Source organism: Trachypithecus francoisi, unplaced genomic scaffold (assembly GCF_009764315.1).
Source record: "Trachypithecus francoisi isolate TF-2019V2 unplaced genomic scaffold, Tfra_2.0 Lachesis_group4, whole genome shotgun sequence".
NCBI classification, from domain to species: domain Eukaryota; kingdom Metazoa; phylum Chordata; class Mammalia; order Primates; family Cercopithecidae; genus Trachypithecus; species Trachypithecus francoisi.
Window position 1 is genome coordinate 68731825 of NW_022681469.1, and position 25539 is coordinate 68757363.

The 25539-nt window shown below is 36.0% G+C and overlaps 1 pseudogene; it reads left to right on the forward strand.

The window, feature by feature from the left end:
* The first annotated feature begins 252 nt into the window (after positions 1-252).
* Positions 253-1747, forward strand: LOC117072489 (annotated as a pseudogene).
* Positions 1748-25539: the final 23792 nt, after the last annotated feature.

Below are 25539 nucleotides of genomic sequence, written 5' to 3' on the forward strand. Positions count from 1 at the left end.
CATCAGCTTAGCTTAAGTGTACTTGTCAAAAAGAAAGGCTTTTGGTTTCATCTGAGACCTACTGAAACAGAGTGCATTTGCATTTTTTGAAAGAGTCCTCTTTGATATTTACAAAAATAGGCTGGTATAATATATTTTCCCATAGAATTAACAAGGAAACAAAAAGTGTTCTATAAAAATAGTAGAGCTTTTTTCCCCTCAGTGGGTTTGCCACCAGAAAACAAGTGTTGTGAAAAGTAACCCAAGAGCCAAATGGGAGAGGAACACACTCATATCAGCATTGTTGTCATTGGACACGTAGATGGGGCAAGTCCACCACTACTGGCCATCTGATCCACAAATGAAGTGGCGTCGACAAAAGAACCGTTGAAAAATTTGAGAAGGAGGCTGCTGAGATGGGAACGGGCTCATTCAAGTATGCCTGGGTCTTGGATAAACTGAAAGCTGAATGTGAATGTGGTATCATCATTGATATCTCCCTGCCAAAATTTGAGACCAGCAAGTACTATGTGACTACCATTGATTCCCCAGGACACAGACACTTTATCAAAAACATGATTATAGGGACATCTCAGGCTGACCATGCTGTCCTGATTGTTGCTGCTGGTGTTGCTGAATTTGAAGCTGGAACCTCCAAGAATGGGTGGACCCATGAGCATGCCTTTCTGGCTTACACATTGGGTGGGAAACAACTAATTGTTGATGTTAGCAAAAGGGATCCCACTGAACGACCCTACAACTGGAAGAAATATGAAGAAATCATTAAGGAAGTCAGCACTTACCTTAAGAAAATTAACTACAGCCCTGACACAGTAGCATTTGTGCCAGTTTCTGGTTGGAATGGTGACAACATACTGGAGCCAAGTGCTAACATGCCTAGGTTCAAGGGATGGAAAGTCACTCGGAAAGATGGCAATGCCAGTGGAACTAAGCTGCTTGAGGCTCTGGACTGCATCCTACCACCAGCTTGTCCAACTGACAAGCCCTTGCCCCTGCCTCTCCAGGATGTCTACAAAATTGGTAGTATTGCTACTCTGCCTATTGGCGGAGTGGAGACTGGTGTTCTCAAACCTGGTTATGGTGATCACTTTTGTTCCAGTCAATGTTACAACTGAAGTAAAGTCTGTTGAAATACACCATGAAGTTTTGAGTGACTCTCTTCCTCAGAACAATGTGGCCTTCAATGTCAAGAATGTGTCTGTCAAAATTGTTCATTGTGGCATTGTTGCTGGTGACAACAAAAATGATTCACCAACGGAAACAACTGACTTCACTGCTCAGGTGATTATCCTGAAGCATCCAGTCTAAATCAGTGCTGGCTATTCCCCTGTACTGGATTGTCACATAGCTCACATTGCATGCAAATTTGCCGAGCTAAAGGAAAAGATTGATCGCCATTCTGGTCAGAAGCTGAAAGATGGTCCTAAATTCTTGAAGTCTGGTTATGTTGCTATCAGTTGATATGGTTCTTGGCAAGCCCATGTGTGTTGAGAGCTTCTCAGACTATCCTCCTTTGGGTTGCTTTGCTGTTCATGATATGAGACGGAGAGTTGCCATGGGTGTCATCAAAGCAGCAGACAAGAAGGCTGCTGGAGCTGGCAAGGTCACCAAGTCTGCCCAGAAAGTTCGGAAGGCTAAATGAATATTATCCCTAATACCTGCCACCCCAGTCTTAATCAGTGGTAGAAGAATGGTCTCAGAACTGTTTGTTTCAATTGGCCATTTAAGTTTAATAGTAAAAGACTAGTTAAGGATAACAATGCCCCATAACACCTTCAGAAAGAGAGAAGAATGTTTTGTGGACCACTTTTTTTTTTTTTTTTTTTGTAAGTGGCAGTTTTAAGTTATTAGTTTTTAAAATCTGTACTACTTTTTTTTTTGGAGACAGAATCTCACTCTGTTGCCCAGGCTGGAGTGCAGTGGCGTGACCTTGGCTCAGTGCAACCTCCGCCTCCTGGGTTCAAGTGATTCTCCTGCCTCAGCCTCCGTAGTACTTGGGACTACAGGCGCTCGCCACCGTGCCCGGCCAATTTTTTTTTTTTTTGTATTTTTAGTATAGATGGGGTTTCTCCATGTTGGCCAGGCTAGTCTCCAACGGCTGACCTCAGTTGATCCACCAGCCTCAGTCTCCCAAAGTACTGGGATTACAGGTGTGAGCTGCTTTGTCCAGCCTAAAATCAGTACTTTTTTTTTTTTTTTTTTTTTTTTGAGACAGAGTCTTGCTCTGTCACCCAAGCTGGAGTGAAGTGGCGCGATCTCGGTTCACTGCAAGCTCCGCCTTCTGGGTTCACGCCTTTCTCCTGCCTCAGCCTCCCAAGTAGCTGGAACTACAGGTGCCCGCCACTATGTCCGGCTAATTTTTTGTATTTTCAGTAGAGAGAGGGTTTCACTAAAATCAGTACTTTTTAACGGAAACAACTTGACCAAAAATCTGTCACATAATTTTGAGACCCATTAAAACAAAATTTAGTGAGAAAAAAAAAATAGTAGAAACCTCAACTTATAAGTAGTTGCTTATTGTAAATTATACACAATTGATTCCTAACTTATCAGAAAGTGTGTGGCCAGTTTTTTAAGTCAACTGTTTGGAACTCAGAATTTCCAACAGAAATTATTGTGAACATAGTGCTCAATTCATAATCCATCAGAGAAATATCCATATCCTTCAATCAAGTATGAAAGTAATCCACTTGCCACACTCCTTTGATGGCAATGATTTAGAGTTTTGACTTGGTCTTGCAAAAGGACCCTGAAGCAGGATCTTAACTTGCCATTCTGTTCTGCATTTCAGTTAAAACACAAGGTAAATGGGATAATAAGGTGTCTGAAGATACATTGGAAAGAAATGAGAGAAATGGAATCAAAGGAGATAAGAAATGACAGAAAAGGAATATGTTTTTGGAAGAGTTGGATGAACTGAGTAACTAAGGACACATCAAGTTATAGTGACCTCTATCTCATCTACTGTTTTCGATTTTTGATGATTCAGAACTTTTGGAACAGGAGAGATGGTGCTCTAAAGCTGTGCTGTCCAATTTGGTAGCCACCAGACACATGTGGCTATTTAAATTTGAATTAATTAAAATTAAATGCAACTAAAATGTATTTCCTCAGTTACACTAGTCACATTTCAACTACTCAATGCTATGTTTGTTTTATGACTACCATATTGGACTGCAGAGATACAGAACATTTTCATCACTGTATAACATGTATTAGTTAAAGAAGCCAATAGTAAGTATTTTAGGCTTAGTGGGCCATGATCTGTGTCTCATACTCCCCCCTTTTTTTCACAACCTTTACAAATGTTAAAAACATTATTAGCTCATGAACTGTACAATAAAAATGTAGAGGCTGGACACCGTTGGTTAATCCCTGCTCTAGAACATCTCATCCTTTTCCTCTAATGAAGAGCAGATTAGGAGGTCAGAGGTAGGTTCATGATTACAAAGGTTTTCTTGATCCTAAAATAGGTACTTACGCTTCACGTTGAAATTTCAGCAAGAATAGGGTCATGATCCTTTCTACCTCTGCTAAGAACTGTGATTGGGTCTACATGTTTCCTCTACCGTGCCCTCATGAGCAGGGCCATATTTTTAATCTCAGTGCTCATGGGTGGTGGTACCTGAGAAAATATATTACAATGTGATTGCTTTGGAAGCATCAGTCTTTTTGTCGATGGCATTTTCAGATGAATAAATTACTAAAAATACATATTGATGAAAGATTCACATGCTCTGTTACAATATCATTATAATTAATCTAAAAAGTCATTCTTAAATGTAATGAAGTGGAGCATCTTATAGAGTATTTATGCTCATTTTTAAAAAGATGTGTTATATTTATAGTGAGAGTTTAAATTTATGTATATATTTTGCATCATAAAAATGTGATCATTTGCTATAATTTTTCTATTACTAAAATTCTAAATATTTTATATTTCTTCTTTAGCTATCACCACTGGTAATAGTAAATATGAAGTTTCTAATCCTAATTTTGCTTTAAAAACAGAAAAGAAAAATCTAGAAATATTTTCTAAAATATTTATGCATTCAATTCAACAAGATTTGTTAAATATTAACTATGTGACAAACTCTATGCTGATAAGTAGTTAATATTATATATGATATATATATAGTATTATATATATGACATATAATACTATTATATATATGATATATATAATAGTATGATATATGATATATATAATAGTATTATATATGATATATAATACTATTATATATGATATATATCATACTATTATATATGATATATAATAGTATTATATATATGATATATAATAGTATTATATATATGATATATATAATAGTATTTTATATATATATTAGTTTGAAGCATGAATAAAATAATTCAATTGTGATTTGACTTAATAACACATTATGTGTTTGTAAAGTGTTTAAGCCTTGTTGGGTATTTGTCATTCACTGCCTAGTTTATTCCTCACAAAAATCTCATGAAGAAGACACTATTATTACACCCATTTTAGAAATGAGGCACATTTGCTTACTTCTGTCAGGATTATCTTTTCTACTACTATATGATCCAGGAAAATGCAATGAGACATGTGAAAACCTCAAGCAGTGCCTAGTTCATGATAAAAACTCAAGTATTAAAACTCAAAGCAGTATGACAGTAGAATATAGTAGTTAGGACTATAGGCCCTGGAATCAGACTGTGGTTTCAGATGCACTCCAGCACCAAAACCAGACAATGACATTGTAAAATAGGAAAACTACAGACCAGTATCCCATGAATACAGATGCAACTATCCTCAGCAAAATATTAGCGGATAAAATAAAAGTAATTGTACACTATGACCAAGTGGGAATTATCCTGGGTATGCAAGACTGGTTTAACATTTGAAAATTAATTAATGTAATTCATCACATTAACAGGTTAAAGAAGAAAAATCACATAATCATAACAATAGATGTAGAAAACGTATTTGAAAAAATCGAACACTCATTTATGGTTAAAACTCTCTATAAACTAGAAATATTGGCGGACTTCTTCAATTTGCTAAAGAACATTTACAAAAAAAATCTATGGCTAGCATCACACTTAACAGTGACAAGCTAGAAGCTTTTTCTCTAAGATTAGGAGTAAAGCAAGAATATCTCCTCTCACTACTCATATTCCATATTGTACTGGAAGTCCCAGCTAATGCAATAAAACAACAAAAAGAAAACAGAGAAAAAAGGAAGTAAAAAGTGCACAAATTGGGAAGGAAAAAATAATATTTTCCCTATTCACAGATATCATTATTTATATAGAAAATTCCAAAGAATCAACAAACAAACCTTAGAACTTATAAGTGATTATAACAGATTTGCAAGATACAAGGTGGTATGGGTTAGCTGTGTCCCCACCAAATCTCAACTTGAATTGTATCTCCCCAAATTCCCACGTGTTGTGGGAGGGACCCAGGGGGAGGTAATTGAATTATGGGAACCGGTCTTTCCCATGTTATTCTTGTGACAGTGAATAAGTCTCACAAGATCTCATGGGTTTATCAGGGGTTTCTGCTTTGCTTATCTCTCATTTTCTCTTGCCGCCACCATGTAAGAAGTGCCTTTCACCTCTTGCCATGATTCTGAGGCCTTCCCAGCAAGGTGGAACTGTTAAGTTCAATTAAATCTCCTTTTGTTAACATACAAAAGTCAGTTGCTTTCCTATATACCAACAGTGAACAACTGCATTTGAAGTACAAAACACAAATTCATTTATATGAAAATTAAAAACAACACAAAATATTTGTCCAAAAATAAAATATTTAGATATAAATTTATCAAAAACATATAAAACTGTATGAGAAAAATTATAAAACTCTGATTTAAAAAATCAGACAATTTAAATAAATGAAAACATTCCCTGTTAATGTGTAGAAAGATTCAATATTGTTAAGATATCAGTTCTTCCTACCTTAATCTATAGATTCAATGCAATCCCAATCAAAATCTTAGAAAAATTATTTTGTGGATATTGACAAACTGATTTGAAAGTTGAAACAGAAACGTAAAAGACAAGGTATAACCAAAACAATAACAAAGAAAAATAATTGGCGGATTGATTCTACCTGACTTTAAGACTTACTATAATGGTATAGTAAGTAATAGAGACAATGTGATATTGGTGAAATAGACAAATAGGTGAATAGCACAGGATAGAGAAACTGGATATAGACCCAGTTAATACAAATGAGGTCAACTGATCTTTGACAAAGGAGCAAACACAATTTTATGCAAAAATCAGTCTTTTTATTAAAAAAAATGGTAGTTTATTCACATACAGAAACTGAACATAGACTCAAACCTTATATTTTTGGCAAAAATTAGCTAATAACAGATCATAGATCTAAATGTAAAATAAACTATAAAGCTGCTAGAAGATAACATGGAATAAAATCTAGGTGATCTTGTGTTTAGTGATGACTTTTTAGATACAAACTAAAAACATAATCCAAGAAATACAAAAATAATAAGTTGGGCTTCATTAAAATTAAAGGCTTCTGATCTGCAAAATATACTGTTAAGAAAATTAAAATAAAGGTTTGGAGAAAAACTTTCGTAAAACAAATATCTGATAAAGGACTCATCCAAAATAGACAAAGAATGCTTAAAACTCAACAATAAGAAAACTAACTGTCCGATTAAAAAAAACAGGCAAACTATGAGAACACACAACTCAACAAAGAAGATATACAGATGGCGTTTAGGGTGACTTCATGCTCAATATCATACTTGATCAGGGAATTGCGAATGAAAACAGCAGTAAGATAGCACTGCACACCACTAGAATAACTAAAATCCAGTACACCAACAACACCAAATGCTGATGAGCATGTGGGGCAACAGAATCTCTCATTGTTTGTGGGAATGTAATATGGTATAGCCACTTTGAAAGACAATCTGGCAGATTTATTTTCCCCCTAAAAGAAGTTAAGCATTCTCTTACCACACAGTCTAGCTATTGCATTTGTTGCAGGTTAATTTGTGTCTCCCCGGAAAGGTATGTTGAAGTGCTAAGTACCTTAGAATGTGACTTTGTTTAGAAATAAGATCTTTACTGAGGTTACCAAGCTAAAATGAGGTCATTTGGTTCAGCCCTAACCCAACATAACTAATGTCCTTATAAGAATGGAAAATTTGTACACAGACACAGACATGCGCAAGGGAAAGACTATGTGATGACACAGAGGAGAACTCCATGTAAAATGAAGGCAGAGATTAGCATCTACAAGCCAAAGAACACTAAAGATTGCTGATAATTCTCTAAACACTATTAGATAAGCATGATTATGGCCATAAGAAGAAACCCATGCTGCTGACATCTTGATTTCAGACTCCTACCCTCTACAACTTGACACAATAAATTTCTATTGCTTTAAGCCTCTTAGTTTGTAATATTTTGTTATGGCAGCCATAGAAAACTAATACAGAACTCCTGGATATGTATCTTAGCAGCTTTATTCATAATTGCCACAACTTGGAAACAAGCAAGATGCCCTTTAATTGATAATAGAACAATGCAATGGAATATTATTCAATGATTTTTAAAAAAGAGATATCCAGGAAAATGTGACAAGATGGCCGAATAGGAACAGCTCCAGTCTCCAACTCCCAGCGTGAGCGACACAGAAGACTGGTGATTTCTGCATTTTCAACTGAGGTACTGGGGTCACCTCACTAGGGAGTGCCGGACAATCGGTGCTGGTCAGCTGCTGCAGCCCGACCAGCGAGAACTGAAGCAGGGCGAGGCATCGCCTCACCTGGGAAGCGCAAGGGGGAAGGGAATCCCTTTTCCTAGCCAGGGGAACTGAGACACACAACACCTGGAAAATCGGGTAACTCCCACCCCAATACTGCACTTTAAGCAAACGGGCACACCAGGAGATTATACCCACACCTGGCCAGGAGGGTCCCACGGCCACGGAGCCTCCCTCATTGCTTGCACAGCAGTCTGAGATCTAACCGCAAGGCAGCAGCGAGGCTGGGGGAGGGGCGCCCGCCATTGCTGAGGCTTAAGTAGGTAAACAAAGCCGCTGGGAAGCTCGAACTGGGTGGAGCTCACAGCAGCTCAAGGAAACCTGCCTGTCTCTGTAGAATCCACCTCTGGGGACAGGGCACAGCTAAACAACAAAAACAAAAAAAGCAGCAGAACCCTGTGCAGACGCAAACGACTCTGACAGCTTTGAAGAGAGCAGTGGATCTCCCAACACGGAGGTTGAGATCTGAGAACCGACAGACTGCCTGCTCAAGTGGGTCCCTGACCCCTGAGTAGCCTAACTGGGAGACATCCCCCACTAGGGGCAGTCTGACACCCCACACCTCACAGGGTGGAGTACAACCCTGAGAGGAAGCTTGCAAAGTAAGAATCAGACAGGTACACTTGCTGTTCAGCAATATTATATCTTCTGCAACCTCGGCTGCTGATACCCAGGCAAACAGGGTCTGGAGTGGACCTCAAGCAATCTCCAACAGACCTACAGCTGAGGGTCCTGACTATTAGAAGGAAAACTATCAAACGGGAAGAACACCTATATCAAAACGCCATCAGTACGTCACCATCATCAAAGACCAGAGACAGATAAAACCACAAAGATGGGGAAGAAGCAGGGCAGAAAAGCTGGAAATTCAAAAAATAAGAGCGCATCTTCCCCTGCAAAGGAGCGCATCTCATCACCAGCAACGGATCAAAGCTGGTCAGAGAATGACTTTGACGAGATGAGAGAAGAAGGCTTCAGTCCATCAAACTTCTCAGAGCTAAAGGAGGAATTACGTACCCAGAGCAAAGAAACTAAAAATCTTGAAAAAAGAGTGGAAGAATTGACAGCTAGACTAATTAATGCAGAGAAGGTCATAAACGAAATGACAGAGATGAAAACCATGACATGAGAAATACGTGACAAATGCACAAGCTTCAGTAACCAACTCGATCAACTGGAAGAAAGAGTATCAGCGATTGAGGATCAAATGAATGAAATGAAGCGAGAAGAGAAACCAAAAGAAAAAAGAAGAAAAAGAAATGAACAAAGCCTGCAAGAAGTATGGGATTATGTAAAAAGACCAAATCTACGTCTGATTGGGGTGCCTGAAAGTGAGGGGGAAAATGGAACCAAGTTGGAAAACACTCTTCAGGATATCATCCAGGAGAACTTCCCCAACCTAGTAGGGCAGGCCAATATTCAAATTCAGGAAATACAGAGGACACCACAAAGATACTCCTCCAGAAGAGCAACTCCAAGACACATAATTGCCAGATTCACCAAAGTTGAAATGAAGGAAAGAATCTTAAGGGCAGCCAGAGAGAAAGGTCGGGTTACCCACAAAGGGAAGCCCATCAGACTAACAGCAGACCTCTCAGCAGAAACTCTACAAGCCAGAAGAGAGTGGGGGTCAATATTCAACATTCTTAAAGAAAAGAATTTTCAACCCAGAATTTCTTATCCAGCCAAACTAAGTTTCATCAGTGAAGGAGAAATAAAATCCTTTACAGATAAGCAAATGCTTAGAGATTTTGTCATCACCAGGCCTGCCTTACAAGAGACCCTGAAGGAAGCCCTAAACATGGAAAGGAACAACCGGTACCAGCCATTGCAAAAACATGCCAAAATGTAAAGACCATCGAGGCTAGGAAGAAACTGCATCAACTAATGAGCAAAATAACCAGTTAATATCATAATGACAGGATCAAGTTCACACATAACAATATTAACCTTAAATGTAAATGGACTAAATGCTCCAATTAAAAGACACAGACTGGCAAACTGGATAAAGAGTCAACACCCATCAGTCTGCTGTATTCAGGAGACCCGTCTCACATGCAGAGACATACATAGGCTCAAAATAAAGGGATGGAGGAAGATCTACCAAGCAAATGGAGAACAAAAAAAAAGCAGGGGTTGCAATCCTAGTCTCTGATAAAACAGACTTTAAACCATCAAAGATCAAAAGAGACAAAGAAGGCCATTACATAATGGTAAAGGGATCAATTCAACAGGAAGACCTAACTATCCTAAATATATATGCACTCAATACAGGAGCACCCAGATTCATCAAGCAAGTCCTTAGAGACTTACAAAGAGACTTAGACTCCCATACAATAATAATGGGAGACTTCAACACTCCACTGTCAACATGAGACAGATCAACGAGACAGAAAGTTAACAAGGATATCCAGGAATTGAACTCATCTCTGCACCAAGTGGACCTAATAGACATCTATGGAACTCTCCACCCCAAATCAACAGAATATACATTCTTCTCAGCACCACATCGCACTTATTCCAAAATTGACCACATAATTGGAAGTAAAGCACTCCTTAGCAAAAGTAAAAGAACAGAAATTATACCAAACTGTCTCTCAGACCACAGTGCAATCAAACTAGAACTCAGGTCTAAGAAAACCAATCAAAACCGCTCAACTACATGGAAACTGAACAACCTGCTCCTGAATGACTACTGGGTACATAACGAAATGAAAGCAGAAATAAAGATGTTCTTTGAAACCAATGAGAACAAAGATACAACATACCAGAATCTCTGGGACACATTTAAAGCAGTGTGTAGAGGGAAATTTATAGCACTAAATGTCCACAAGAGAAAGCAGGAAAGATCTAAAATTGACACTCTACCATCACAATTAAAAGAACTGGAGAAGCAAGAGCAAACACATTCAAAAGCTAGCAGAAGGCAAGAAATAACTAAGATCAGAGCAGAACTGAAGGAGATAGAGACACAAAAAACCCTCCAAAAAATCAGTGAATCCAGGAGTTGGTTTTTTGAAAAGATCAACAAAATTGACAGACCGCTAGCAAGACTAATAAAGAAGAAAAGAGAGAGGAATCAAATAGACGCAATAAAAAATGATAAAGGGGATATCACCACCGACCCCACAGAAATACAAACTACCATCAGAGAATACTATAAACACCTCTACGCAAATCAACTAGAAAATCTAGAAGAAATGGATAATTTCCTGGACACTTACACTCTTCCAAGACTAAACCAGGAAGAAGTTGAATCCCTGAATAGACCAATAGCAGGCTCTGAAATTGAGGCAATAATTAATAGCCTACCCACCAAAAAAAGTCCAGGACCAGGTGGATTCACAGCTGAATTGTACCAGAGGTACAAGGAGGAGCTGGTACCATTCCTTCTGAAACTATTCCAATCAATAGAAAAAGAGGGAATCCTCCCTAACTCTTTTTATGAGGCCAACATCATCCTGATACCAAAGCCTGGCAGAGACACAACAAAAAAAGAGAATTTTAGACCAATATCCCTGATGAACATCGATGCAAAAATCCTCAATAAAATACGGCAAACTGGATTCAGCAGCACATCCAAAAGCTTATCCACCATGATCAAGTGGGCTTCATCCCTGGGATGCAAGGCTGGTTCAATATTCGCAACTCAATAAACGTAATCCAGCATATAAACAGAAGCAAAGACAAGAACCACATGATTATCTCAATAGATGCAGAAAAGGCTTTTGACAAAATTCAACAGCCCTTCATGCTAAAAACGCTCAATAAATTCGGTATTGATGGAACGTACCTCAAAATAATAAGAGCTATTTATGACAAACCCACAGCCACTATCATACTGAATGGGCAAAACTGGAAAAATTCCCTTTGAAAACTGGCACAAGACAGGGATGCCCTCTCTCACCACTCCTATTCAACATAGTATTGGAAGTTCTGGCTAGGGCAATCAGGCAAGAGAAAGAAATCAAGGGTATCCAGTTAGGAAAAGAAGAAGTCAAATTGTCCCTGTTTGCAGATGACATGATTGTATATTTAGAAAACCCCATTGTCCCAGCTCAAAATCTCCTTAAGCTGATAAGCAACTTCAGCAATGTCTCAGGATACAAAATTAATGTGCAAAAATCACAAGCATTCTTATACACCAGTAAGAGACAAACAGCCAAATCATGAATGAACTTCCATTCACAATTGCTTCAAAGAGAATAAAATACCTAGGAATCCAACTTACAAGGGATGTAAAGGACCTCTTCAAGGAGAACTACAAACCACTGCTCAGTGAAATAAAAGAGGACACTAACAAATGGAAGAACATACCATGCTCATGGGTAGGAAGAATTAATATCGTGAAAATGGCCATACTGCCCAAGGTCATTTATAGATTCAATGCCATCCCCATCAAGCTACCAACGAGTTTCTTCACAGGATTGGAAAAAACGGCTTTAAAGTTCATATGGAACCAAAAAAGAGCCCGCATTGCCAAGACAATCCTAAGTCAAAAGAACAAAGCTGGAGGCATCACACTACCTGACTTCAAACTATACTACAAGGCTACAGTAACCAAAACAGCATGGTACTGGTACCAAAACAGAGATATAGACCCATGGAACAGAACAGAGTCCTCAGAAATAATACCACACATCTATAGCCATTTGATCTTTGACAAACCTGAGAGAAACAAGAAATGGGGAAAGGATTCCCTATTTAATAAATGGTGTTGGGAAAATTGGCTAGCCATAAGTAGAAAGCTGAAACTGGATCCTTTCTTTATTCCTTATACAAAAATTAATTCAAGATGGATTAGAGACTTAAATGTTAGACCTAATACCATAAAAACCCTAGAAGAAAACCTAGGTAGTACCATTCAGGACATAGGCATGGGCAAGGACTTCATGTCTAAAACACCAAAAGCAATGGCAGCAAAAGCCCACATTGACAAATGGGATATGATTAAATTAAAGAGCTTCTGCACAGCAAAAGAAACTACCATCAGAGTGAACAGGCAACCTACAGAATGGGAGAAAATTTTTGCAATCTACTCATCTGACAAAGGGCTAATATCCAGAAACTACAAAGAACTCAAACAAATTTACAAGAAAAAAACAACCCCATCAAAAAGTGGGCAAAGGATATGAACAGACATTTCTCAAAAGAAGACATTCATGCAGCCAACAGACACATGAAAAAATGCTCATCATCAATCACCATCAGAGAAATGCAAATCAAAACCATAATGAGATACCATCTCACACCAGTTAGAATGGCAATCATTAAAAAGTCAGGAAACAACAGGTGTTGGAGAGGATGTGGAGAAATAGGAACACTTTTACACTGTTGGTGGGATTGTAAACTAGTTCAACCATTATGGAAAACAGTATGGCGATTCCTCAAGGATCTAGAACTAGATGTACCATATGATCCAGCCATCCCACTAGTGGGTATATACCCAAAGGATTATAAATCATGCTGCTATAAAGACACATGCACACGTATGTTTATTGCGGCACTATTCACAATAGCAAAGACTTGGAATCAACCCAAATGTCCATCTGTGACAGACTGGATTAAGAAAATGTGACACATATATACCATGGAATACTATGCAGCCATCAAAAAGGATGAGTTTGCGTCCTTTGTAGGGACATGGATGCAGCTGGAAACCATCATTCTTAGCAAACTATCACAAGAAGAGAAAACCAAACACCGCATGTTCTCACTCATAGGTGGGAACTGAACAATGAGATCACTTGGACTCGGGAAGGGAAACATCACACATCGAGGCCTATCATGAGGAGGGGGGAGGGGGGAGGGATTGCATTGGGAGTTATACCTGATATAAATGATGAATTGATGGGTGCTGAAGAGTTGATGGGTGCAGCACACCAACATGGCACAAGTATACATATGTAACAAACCTGCACGTTATGCACATGTACCCTAGAACTTAAAGTACAATACAAAAAAAAAAAAAGATATCCAGCCATGAAAAGACGTGGAAGCACCTTAAATGCATATTACTTAGTGAGAGAAGCCAGTCTGAAAAGACTAAATACTCTACAATTCCAACTATATTATATTCTGAAAAAAGCAAAACTATAGGACAGTAAAATGCTCACTAGTTTCTAGGGATTTGGCATGAAGGACGAACATGTGAAGCACAGATAATTTTTAAGACAGTGAATCTATTCTGTGTAATACTTTAATAGCAGATTCATGATATTATGCATGTATTAAATCCCAGGTAACTGTACAACTCAAAAAGTAAACCCTAATGTAAACTATGCGTTTTAGTTTATAGTCATGTATCATCAACTGTAACAAATGTACCATACTATTGTAAGATTGTAATAACAGGCGAAGCTATGTACAGGGGAGAAAGGAGATGTAACAAGATGGTATAATGTCATTTTCTGCACTTTCTGTTCAATTTTCTGTAAACCTTAAACTGCTCTAAAAACTGAAGTATTTTAGTTTTAAATTTTTATTTTGTTTTTAAGTGGTGCATAATTGTACATATTTACGGCATACAGTGTGATGCTTCAATCGTGTATGCGTGGCATAATAATCAAATCAGGGTAATTGAAAAAACTGAAGTCTACTAATTAAAGTAAAATGTAATCCAAAATTTACTAGCTGTGTGTCCTTAAATGATTTGTCTTTCTGGTAACTTGGTTTTCTCCTCTGTAAAAAGGAACTAATAACAGAACAACAACCTTACAGAGTTGTGAGAATCAAATGCAGGTAAATACAGAATCAAATACAGGTAAACACTTAGCACAATGCCTTGTACTTATAAGTACTCAAGTGTGTTGTTAAATAAAGAGAAGGAAGAATTTTATAGGTCACATACTAGTATCTATTTTTAAAGTGGAAGTTTTTGAAATAGCTAGACACTGGCCAATTAGTAATTTAATATATAGTATGAAGTCTAATTTCATTACATTTCACACTGGGCTTGTTTGTGACTGGTGCATAGTGTTGAAACAATCGTCCAAAATTAGGGAATTTACTCTTGGTAATATGCATCTTCTCAAACAAGGTTTAAATGATCTTATAGAACTCCTTACATTATGCAGCAGATGTGAACATTGTGTGAAATGTACCAAGTGGAGTTATTATGACAGACAACTATAAACACAACTTCAATGCCTTATCTTCAGTGCTCTATTCAAACAATCCTGTTTGGACAAACAGAAGTTTAGAATCATATTAGTGTACATATAAGATCTTTAGGGACATTTAATAATGGCTTATATATTCTTATTTTATTAGAAATCTTGTCTTTACTAGCAAGTGAGGTTGAAAATCAGCATTATGTTGTCTAACTCAGTTTTCAAAGCTGGCAACATAGAGCTCATAGGCTGGTAGTGGTATCCATAAATCAAGGATTACTTTCATCTTCACTGACAGAGATTTATGTAACATTGTTTTAAATTTGTGCTTCATGTGGTAAAGCAAATTGAGTCTATTTTAGAAACAAAAGCAAATTGAGGAAACCCATAGAAGACTTTGGCCACAGAAGGGCCAAATTTAGTTAAAATGATCTTTAACTAAATTTTGTCAGTACTATATGTTGAACTATTTAGATAAAACATGTTTTTGACATTTATTGCAAAATAATACCTTTTTCTAGACTCCTGCATTCAATGAAGTTGAGTTTAAAATGAATCATTAAGGGAATTAGTAATCCTTCTCTTGACATGAATTACATTATCTGAGGATGTGAAAATCTAAATTTTTTTCTAAGTAAATTATTGTGAAAAAGTATCCAAACCGATGATGATGAATTTAAGGTAGGCCAAAACATTACACGACCCACATGCATAATTGCTAGGCAAATTTACTGCCATTATTTAGGATTTTTATGTATATTCATTCCCACGGGTGTAATCCCATGTAGAGTCAAGGTAAGTAAATCATTCTGATGGTGGTGCCTGCTTATAGAAATAGAACAGGTCTTACAGAGCATGAGGCTTTCTGGTGGGCACCCTGCCAGCAGCACTGGCATTGTTGTTATTATTCCCCTGTAGAAAAACAAAAAGGCCATCCATTATGAACAAAGCTCTGCAGTAGGAAGAAAAATATATATGTTTTTAGATTCCAAGGAATATAACATTTAATGAGAAAAAGAAGCTAATGTGTATATGTGTATAAACATTAAAACACAGACAATCAGCCACAGGACTAAATAGCAGTAGGTATGAAAGATGAAGCATGCGTAAAAGTTTTTTTTTAAACAAAAACAAAAACAAACAACACTGTAACTGTATCCAGAAAAATTATTTGATAATATTAGCAATACAATTAGTGTGACACTCAAATTTATATATATACCTGTGTATATATATGTGCATGTGTGTATACATATATATAGCAAATGCCATTTATACAATTTCAATTTAAATATGAATTGTTTTAGCTACTGCTAACTGGGGAAGGGATAATAGACCTTTGATATCGGTTCTTTCATTTCTCAAAAATGTTACTCTAGATAAACCTAAACTAAAACACTGTAACATATATTTATGTTATTTACATTGAACTATAGTGGCCCTGACATACATAGTAGATAGCCTTCCCTCCTAGCTAACATAATTTAAGTGACATGCCATGTCTCTGTGTCATACCAGCAGAGATGTCAGAAAAAAAGATGTAATTAATTCAATAACTAATTATTTTTTCTACTCTGATTAAATTTATCCTTCCATGGCTCATCTTAGTTCACTTGTATTATCTTTATTACTTGTACATGTGTACTTATTTCCTCCATTTTTTCCTTATTTTTTATGCTCTTTCTTAACATACTTTGAACTTCTTTTCTAACTTGTGTTAGATTAGTGATCATTTCCTAATCTAACTTTTAATTTCCTGCACTGATTTGATGAAATGGACTGAATTTTTTTAGTAGTTACCTTTGCATTCCTTTAATCCTCAGTTTAAAAAATACATGGAGTGGATGAATGAATTAGGAAACAAAATCCAGTGATCTATTGCCTACAAGAAACATGCTTCACCTATAAAGACACACATAGACTGAAAATAAAGGCATGAGAAAAGATATTCCATGCAAACAAAACCCACAAAACACAGGAGTAGTTGTACTTTTATCAGAGAAAACATATTTCAAGAAATAAACTATAAGAAGAGACAGAGAAGGTCATTATATAATGATAAAAGTTTCAACTCAGCAGCAGATATAATAATTTTAAATATATACACCTAACACTTGAGCACCTAGATGTACAAAGAAAATATTATTAGAGCTAAAGAGAGAGATAGATTCCAATACAAAAATAGTTGGTAACTTCAACATGCCACTTTCAGCATTTGACAGATCTTCCAGGCAGAAAATCAAAAAAAGAAACATCAGACTTAATCTGCACTGTAGACCAAGTGGACTTAGTAGATATTTATAGAGTATTTCACCCAACGGCTACAGAATACTCGTTCTTTTCCTCAGTACATGGGTCATTATCAAGGATAGACCATATGTTTGGTCACAAAACAAATCTTAAAAAATTCAAAAAAGTTTAAATAATATCAAGCATCTTCTCTGACCATGATGGAATAAAACTAGAAACCAATAACAAGAGGAATTTAGGAAACTATACAAACAAATGGAAATTAAACAATATGCTGCTGAATGAACAATGGGTCAGTGAAGAAATTTAGAAGGAAATAAAAAAATTTCTCCAAGCAAATAATAATGAAAAGACAATATAGTAAACTCTATGGGATATAGGAAAAGCAGTACTAAGTGGGAAATTTGTAGCTGTAAGTGCCTACATCAAAAAACAAGAACAACTTTAGATAAACAACATAATGACACATCTTAAAGAACTAAAAAAGCAAGATGAAACCAAACCCGAAATTAGTAGGAGAAGAGAAATAATAATGATTGAAGCAGAAATAAATAAATTTGAAGTGAATAAAACAGTACAAAATATCAATGAAACAAAAAGTTTTTATGGAAAGAGTAACAAAGTTGACAAAACCTTAGGCAGACTAAGAAAAAAGGGAAAAACTCAAATAAAGAAAATCAGAGATAAAAACTGAGACATTACAACCAATACCAAAGAAATTTAAAGGATCCTTAGTGGCTACTGTATGCCAGTAAATTGAAAAATCTACAAAAAAAAAAAAGAGGATAATTTCTTGACACATACAATCTACCAAGATTGAGTTATGAGGAAATCCAAAACCTGAACAGACCAATAACAATGAGATTGAAACTATAATATAAAAAGTCTCCCAGAGCAAGAAAAACTCAGCACTTAATGGCTTCACTGCTGAATTCTACCAAACTTTTAAAGAAGAACTAGTATCAATCCTACTCAAACTCTTCTTAAAAATAAAGGAGCAGGGAATACTTCCAAACTAATTATTCAAGGCCGGTATTATCCTGATACTAAAACCAGAGAAAGGTACATTTAAAAAATGAAAAACTACAGGCCAATATCGCTGATGAATATTGATGTAAAAATCCTTAACAAAATATTAGCAAACCAAACTCAACAACACATTAAAGAGATCAGTCATTATGACCAAGTGGAATTTATTATAGCGATGCAAAAATGGTTTGACATATGCAAATGAAACAGTGTGATATATCAACAGAATGAAGGAAAAAATCATATGATTATTTCAATTGATGCCAAAAAGCATTTCATAAAATTTAATATCCCTTCATAATAAAAAACTCTTATAAAACTGTCTATAGAAGGAGCAGACCTCAACATAATAAAATCCATATACAACAGAGCCACAACTAGTATCACACTGAATGGGGAAAAACTGAAAGCCTTTCCTCTAAGATCAGGAACATGACATAGATGTCCAATTTCAAACTGTTATTCAATATAGTACTGGAAGTCCTAGCTAGAGCAATCAGAGAAGAGAAAAAAATAAAAGGCATCCAAATTGGAAAGAAAGAAATCAAATTGTCCTTGTTTGCAAATGATATGGTCTTATATTTTAAAAAACTTAAAGACTCCACTAAAAAAACTATTTGAACTGATAAATAAATTCAGTAAATCAATAAATTTTCAGGATACAAAATCAACTTACAACAATCAGTAGCACTTCTATCACCAACAGTAAACAATCTGAAAAAGAAATCAAGAAAGTAATTTCATTTACAATAGCTACATGTAAAATGAAATATCTAGAATTAAATTTAACCAAAGAAGTGAAAGATCTCTACAATAAAAACTATAAAACATTGATGAAAGAAATGGAAAGATATTTCATGTTCATGGGTGGGAAGAATCAATATTGTTAAAGCATTCATACTACCTAAATCAATCTATAGATTTAATACAATCCCCATCAAAATACCAATGACATTCTTCACAGAAATAGAAAAAAGAAGTCTTAAAATTTATATGGAACCACAAAAGACCCAGAATACCCAAAGCTATCCTGATCAAAAGGAACAAAACTGGAGGAATCACATGTCTGACTTTAAATTATACTACAGAGCTATAGTAACCAAAACAGTATGGTATTGGCATAAAAACAGACACAGATCAATGGAACAGAATAGAGAACACACAGGTAAATCCATACATTTTCATTGAACTCATTTTTGACAAAGGTGCCAAGAACATACTTTGCGAGAAAGAACAGTCTAATAAATGGTGCTGTAAAACCTGGATATTCATATGGAAAAGAATGAATGTCCACAATGTATCTCTTGCAATATACAAAAATCAAATCAAAATTGATTAAAGTCTTAAATCTAACACCTCAAACTATGAAGCTACTACAAGAAAACATTGGGGAAACTCTTCAGGACATTGGTCTGGGCAAAGAGTTTTTGGTTAATACCCCATAAGCACAGGCAGCCAAAGGAAAAATTGACAAATGGGGTCACATCAAGTTAAAGAGCTTCTGTATAGCAAGGAAAGAAACAACAAAGTGATGAGACAATCCAAAGGATGGGAGAAAATATCTGCAAATTACTTGTCTTACAAGGAATTACTAACCAGACTATACAAGTAGCTAAAAAAAAAAAACTCTATAGGAGAAAATCTAATAATCCAATTAAAGCATGAGCAACGTATCTGAATAGCCATTTCTCAAAAGATGACATACAAATGGCAAACAGGCATAAGAAAAGTGCTCAACATCACTGATCATCAGAGAAATACAAATCAAAACTCAATGAAATGTCATCTCACCCTAGTTAAAATGGCTTTCATCCAAATGTCAGGCAACAACAAATGCTGGTGAGGATGTGGAGGAAAGGGAACCCTTCCACACTGTTGATGAGAATGTAAATTAATACAACCATTATGGAGAACAGTTTGGAGGATTCTCCAAAAAACTAATAATAGAGCTACTATATGATCTAGCAATCCCACTCCTAGATATGTGCCCAAAATAAAGGAAATCAGTATATCAAAGAGATAAATGCACTTTCATGTTTATTGCAGCATTATTCACAATAGCCATGCTTTGGAAGCAACGTAAGTGTTCATCAACAGACGAATAGATCAATAAAATTGTATATATTCATAATGAAGTACTACTTTTCAGCGATTAAAAAAGAATGAGATCCAATCATTTCAACAACATGAATGGAAGTAGAGATCACTGTGTTAATTGAAATAAGCCAGGCAAAGAAAGACAAAATTTGCATATTCTCACTTATTTGTGAGAGCGAAAAATTAAGACGACTGAACTCATGGCAATAGAGAGTAGAACAATGGTTACCAGTAATGGAGGAGTCAGAGGCAAGTGGGGATGGTTAATGGTTACAAACAAATAGAAAGAATGAATAAGAACCCATAAATCTAGCACAACAGAGTGACTGTAGTAAAACATAATTTAATTGTACATTGTAACAACAGTAAAAGGGTATAATTGAATTGTTTGTTACACAAAATATAAATTCTTGAGTTGATGAATACCCCATTTACCCTGGTGTGATTATTACACATTCCACACCTATATCAAAATATCTCATGTAATCCATAAATATATATACCTATGATGTACCCACAAAAATTAAAAATGAAATTTAAAAAATAAAAATTATATTTTCTCTTCAAGTCTACATAAGATTTGTCTACAATATCATTATGCATCTCCCCAGAAAGATGAGAATTTAGGTATGCTTAAACTTTTCACCAAACCTTTCCATTTTCTTTATCATTTGTTTTAAAACATTAGTTCTAACTTTCCTTAGCATAACATAATCAGATGTTAATTAAATATCCCAACAAATAATATATTTATCTTTTTTGCATTTCATTCTTGGCTTTTAGGACCTCTTTTCTTCTGACTTAAGTTCTTTCTTTTGTATCTCTTTGAGCAAACCTCTGTAATTCCTGAACTCTTCTTAACATTTGAGCATCTAGAAATGTCTTTATTTCACCATTTCTCTTTCAAGTAGCTTAGTTAGATATGGAACTCTAGGTTGGAATCCTTTTCTCTCAGCACTTTGAAAATATCTCATTGTGTTCTCCCATCTATTTTAGCTCATGTCATTCTAGTGATTGCTCCTTTGTAGTTAATCTGGCCCATCTTTTAGGTTATTTTAAAGGTATTTTTCTTTATCTCTGATATACTGAAATTTTAGCATGGCATATTTCTGCTTGTTTTTATTATTGTCCATCCTTTCTAACACTCTGTTTTCACTTTCCATCTGAGGAATCATTACTTTGTTAGTCCTGGAAATTTTCAGTTATCAATTTTTCAAATTTTGCTGCACCATCATTTTTCTTATTCTTTTCTTCTAAAACTTTTATTAGATGATCTTTCTATCCTTCAAGTTTTTAATAAACTGGTTCGTATTTTTCATCATTTTATCTCCCTCACCTGAATTCAGGCTGAATTTAACAGTATTATTATTTAATGATTTAATGGTTGATGACCATTAAACCAAATCCTTTTAACCAGCTATGGGCACCATCCCCTACTTTCTGAATGCTTTACTGCTAACTGCTTCCTGAGTTATTTTCAGAGCCTGTATCAGGCTGAGTCTAGAATTTCGTATAAAATGTTTCATTTGTTTAGCTTTCTTCCCTTGAGAATTCCGATAGACCCAACTCTTGGTTCAGTGTCTTCAGGGAGGATTCTAATTAAGATAATTACTATTTTCTCATTAATTTTCTCTTTATGATTATATCCACTTTATATTTCATCTTTTGGGTTGCTATTTTATGAACTCACACACACATACACACACACATGCACATGCAAATGGATTTCAGAATTTCCATTTGGTTCTTTTTTTGGCAATTAGCAGAATTTATCTAATAATCTAATAAATAAGAGGTCCCAGACTCCAAGTGGCTCCAGGATAGACTAATTCATTCACTTACAAACGCAGAAGCATCAGTGATGTAAAGCAGAAATGTGAGCCAATTTCTAAAAAGACATCAGTAGGGGAAAGGTATATTGGAAATTTACTTGTCCAGGAGACTACACTAGGCCAGATCATGGACTCTCTGATTTCATTTTTAGAAATATTTTTGTAAATTTTATTATTTAAAATTATACTGTAAAATTTGTCTTTTTGGTGTGAAGCTCTCTGAATTTTAACACATATATAGATTTGTATAACCAACACTGCAACCAGGATTTAAAACCTTACCATCATATTAGTCTCTTTACCTTCCTCCCTCTTTGTTAGAGTTGGCATGCATAACATCTACTTATGTTGAAAAGCCCAGTGCACAATGGTAAAATTTTTGCACCCAATCATCAAATATACCATACAGGACCAATGGGAGAAGAATCTATTTATTTACTCAGATGGAAACCAACCTGTGAAAATGTTGAGATGGCGGTGGTAGATAGGGCCTGGAAGGCAGTGATTTTCTGTGTCATAGTGCTACAACTGTAATACCTAGATCCCAGATATTGATCACGTAAGGGGAGTGACTTTGTGTCCCTAACTATGAATGTGGAGATGGCAGAACAGAATTGTAGGCTCAGTTTGTAATACACAATATATTCGTAATTGTGGCAGGTGAGATAGTAGTTCCCCATTTTACAGTCTATAAGCTGCACAACTTATGGACTTGTTCCCTGTCTCTGAGGGCTCTGCTGGGTCTCTCTTCAGTATCCCAGAAGGCAGTGGGAAATACCAGCACTACGTAACTCCTATTGTCCCCATCTCTGTAAGCTTTATCAGTTACACATTTCAGGTCAGGTGTATATACTTTTATTTTTAAACCATCTTTTGTTTAATATTACCTATTGATACTTACTGATATCCTTATCAAGCTGTTACAGACATCTTCTTTGCTTCAATAATATTTCTTCCTGTCATGTTATCAAAGCTTATGTTATAGTAGTCGTTTTGAAAGGCTCATTTGAAAATTTTCTTTGCCTTTTTTCATTTGTAAATATAGTTGAGAATTACCATAGAAACTGGTAAAACAAACAGTTTTCACATATGTGAGAAATTATGACTTTAGTTATTGTACTTTTTTTTCACTTTGTACCCTCCATCCATTGTCTGATCCTCTCTGTGTCCTGGGAATCTGACCGCTAGAAACTCTTTGCCTTCTGCTTGATTTCAGCCAGTCATAGGCACAGAAAGGACAACAGAAAGAGAGAGAGAGAAAGACTGTGGTATTCATCTCCTCTGCTCTTTCCTGCCTTGTGCAGTTCTGTAAGTGGCTACACAGCATGTCTTGCAAAGCTTCCCTTCAATCTCCAGCTCTTAACAGGCTCTGTAATAATCTTCAAACCTCCACCTTGTCTTGCCCCATTGATATTATGGGTAGGCCGAGGAAACAGGTGCACAAAATGGGATTCCTTTGTTTAATGAAGGCAACTGGATTCCTCTTCACCACAGGAGAAGGGAGACAGGTCATCTTTGGCATGCAATGACACTCATTTTCATTGGTCGGAGTGTGAGATGATGGTGTGCTGATAGACTGCAAGCTGTTTCTTGTGTCCTGGGAATGCCTACTTCTGATTTTCCTAGACAGCATACACAAAGAAAAACATAATGTAAACTCTTTCAACTACCAACTCAAGACATTATAGATAATCATAAAATCTTTTGAGAGGCCTTAAAGGAATTCCCTAGACTCGTGTAGCGATAGGGAAGACATGGTTAAGAATCAAGTGCAAAGCCTGATTGTCTGGGTTGATAAGTTGCAAAAACTGTTAAATATGCAAACTCTCCAAGTCTATTATACTAATATAAACGCAACACTGGGCAAAAAGAGGGATGAAAATATGAAGCTAATCATTTTGAACATCAAATCTCTGTGAACTTTCCTTGCTAGGAAAAGCAGCCTCTTTTAGATATGATGATAGTGGAAGATGCTACTGTGGATTGAGTTCCCTGATGTTAGGGAATAATGGGCTTAATACTTATAAGATACAGAGATGGTGATTTCTAAAACATGCGTGTTTAGCTCTCCTCTTTGATTGGTAAAAAAGCCTGATAGGCCCTGTAGAATGCCTGTGTATTATTAATCCAGTGGTGAATACAATTATAACTGTAGTCTGTTATGGTATCTTTCTTGTGTCAAATCGACACAGCTTCTATAAACTTTATGGAACTATTGTCTTAGCAAAAATTTCCTGTTTCATATCAGTCAGCACAGACAATCAGAGGTACTTTGCGTTGACTAATAGGATTAATTTTATGCTTTCATTTTCTCGACTCCAGGATAAGAAAGCTCCTGGTCTTGGCCATAATATAAACATAACACTCTATGGGAACTGTGACCAACCTATAGAACCTCACTGTGGTCCATTGCATGTATAACATTATGCTAATTAGATTTGGTGACCAGTAATGAGCAAGTATCTAAATGTCTCATCAAGGAACATCTAAGCTAGAGGATAGAGGGTACAATTTTAGGGGCAGGTGCATGATGATATTTCCAAGGATTGCGTGGTCTCAGAAATGTCAGGGTAACTTTTTTATGTGAGAAAGAGGTTGCTGTATTTTGTACTGCTCCACATAAAAAAATTACAATAATTAGTGGACTTCTTTGAGTACTAAAGTCAACATACTTCACATTTAGAAATGCTATTTCAACCTATTTACTGACCAAACTGCAGATTTTAAAGGGGCATCAGAACAAGAGAAGGATCTGCAATAGGTCAAGGTTTTCAGGACAAACTTTCTTGACCCAGTAGATCCGATTATACTTAAAGGATAGAAAGAAATGCTACATAGAACCTCTGCTTCATGGCAAAGAGAGAACAAGAGTGCAGACTCCTAGGAATTTGGAGTAAGTATTTTCCTGTGCATTGCATTCTGTGGCTGATGAGAAACATAACAATATATCTCACACCAGAACTAAAACACTTGACTTCCTCATCAAAAATGTCTTCTTGTTTGTTTGGATGATATCTAGATATTCCAATGTTTGACAGAATAATATCTCCAATGCTTAAACTGTGTTGGGCTGTATTGACAGTTGGATAGGTAACCTTTCTGTGTATCAGAGGCTCCTGGCTAGTAACCCCTCAAGGGTTACCCTGTTGCATAAATCAGTTTATGAGCTAAATCTCACAAGGAGAAGCTACAGTTTTGACATCCTTTTTATCTCCTTTTCTGGAAAGTTCTGAGCTGGCTCCTTATATGCTCTGTATCACATGTATTAAGCAGTCTTTTGTCAACTGCAAGAAATCCCCATTCCCACCTCCCAGTATTAAAAAAAAAAACCTTTTAACAGAAAATAAAGATGGAAACATCATCAGTGTCATCATATTTGGCTTTTTCATCTAAAAATCATAATTATACAGCCTTATAAGAAGGAGATTTCTTT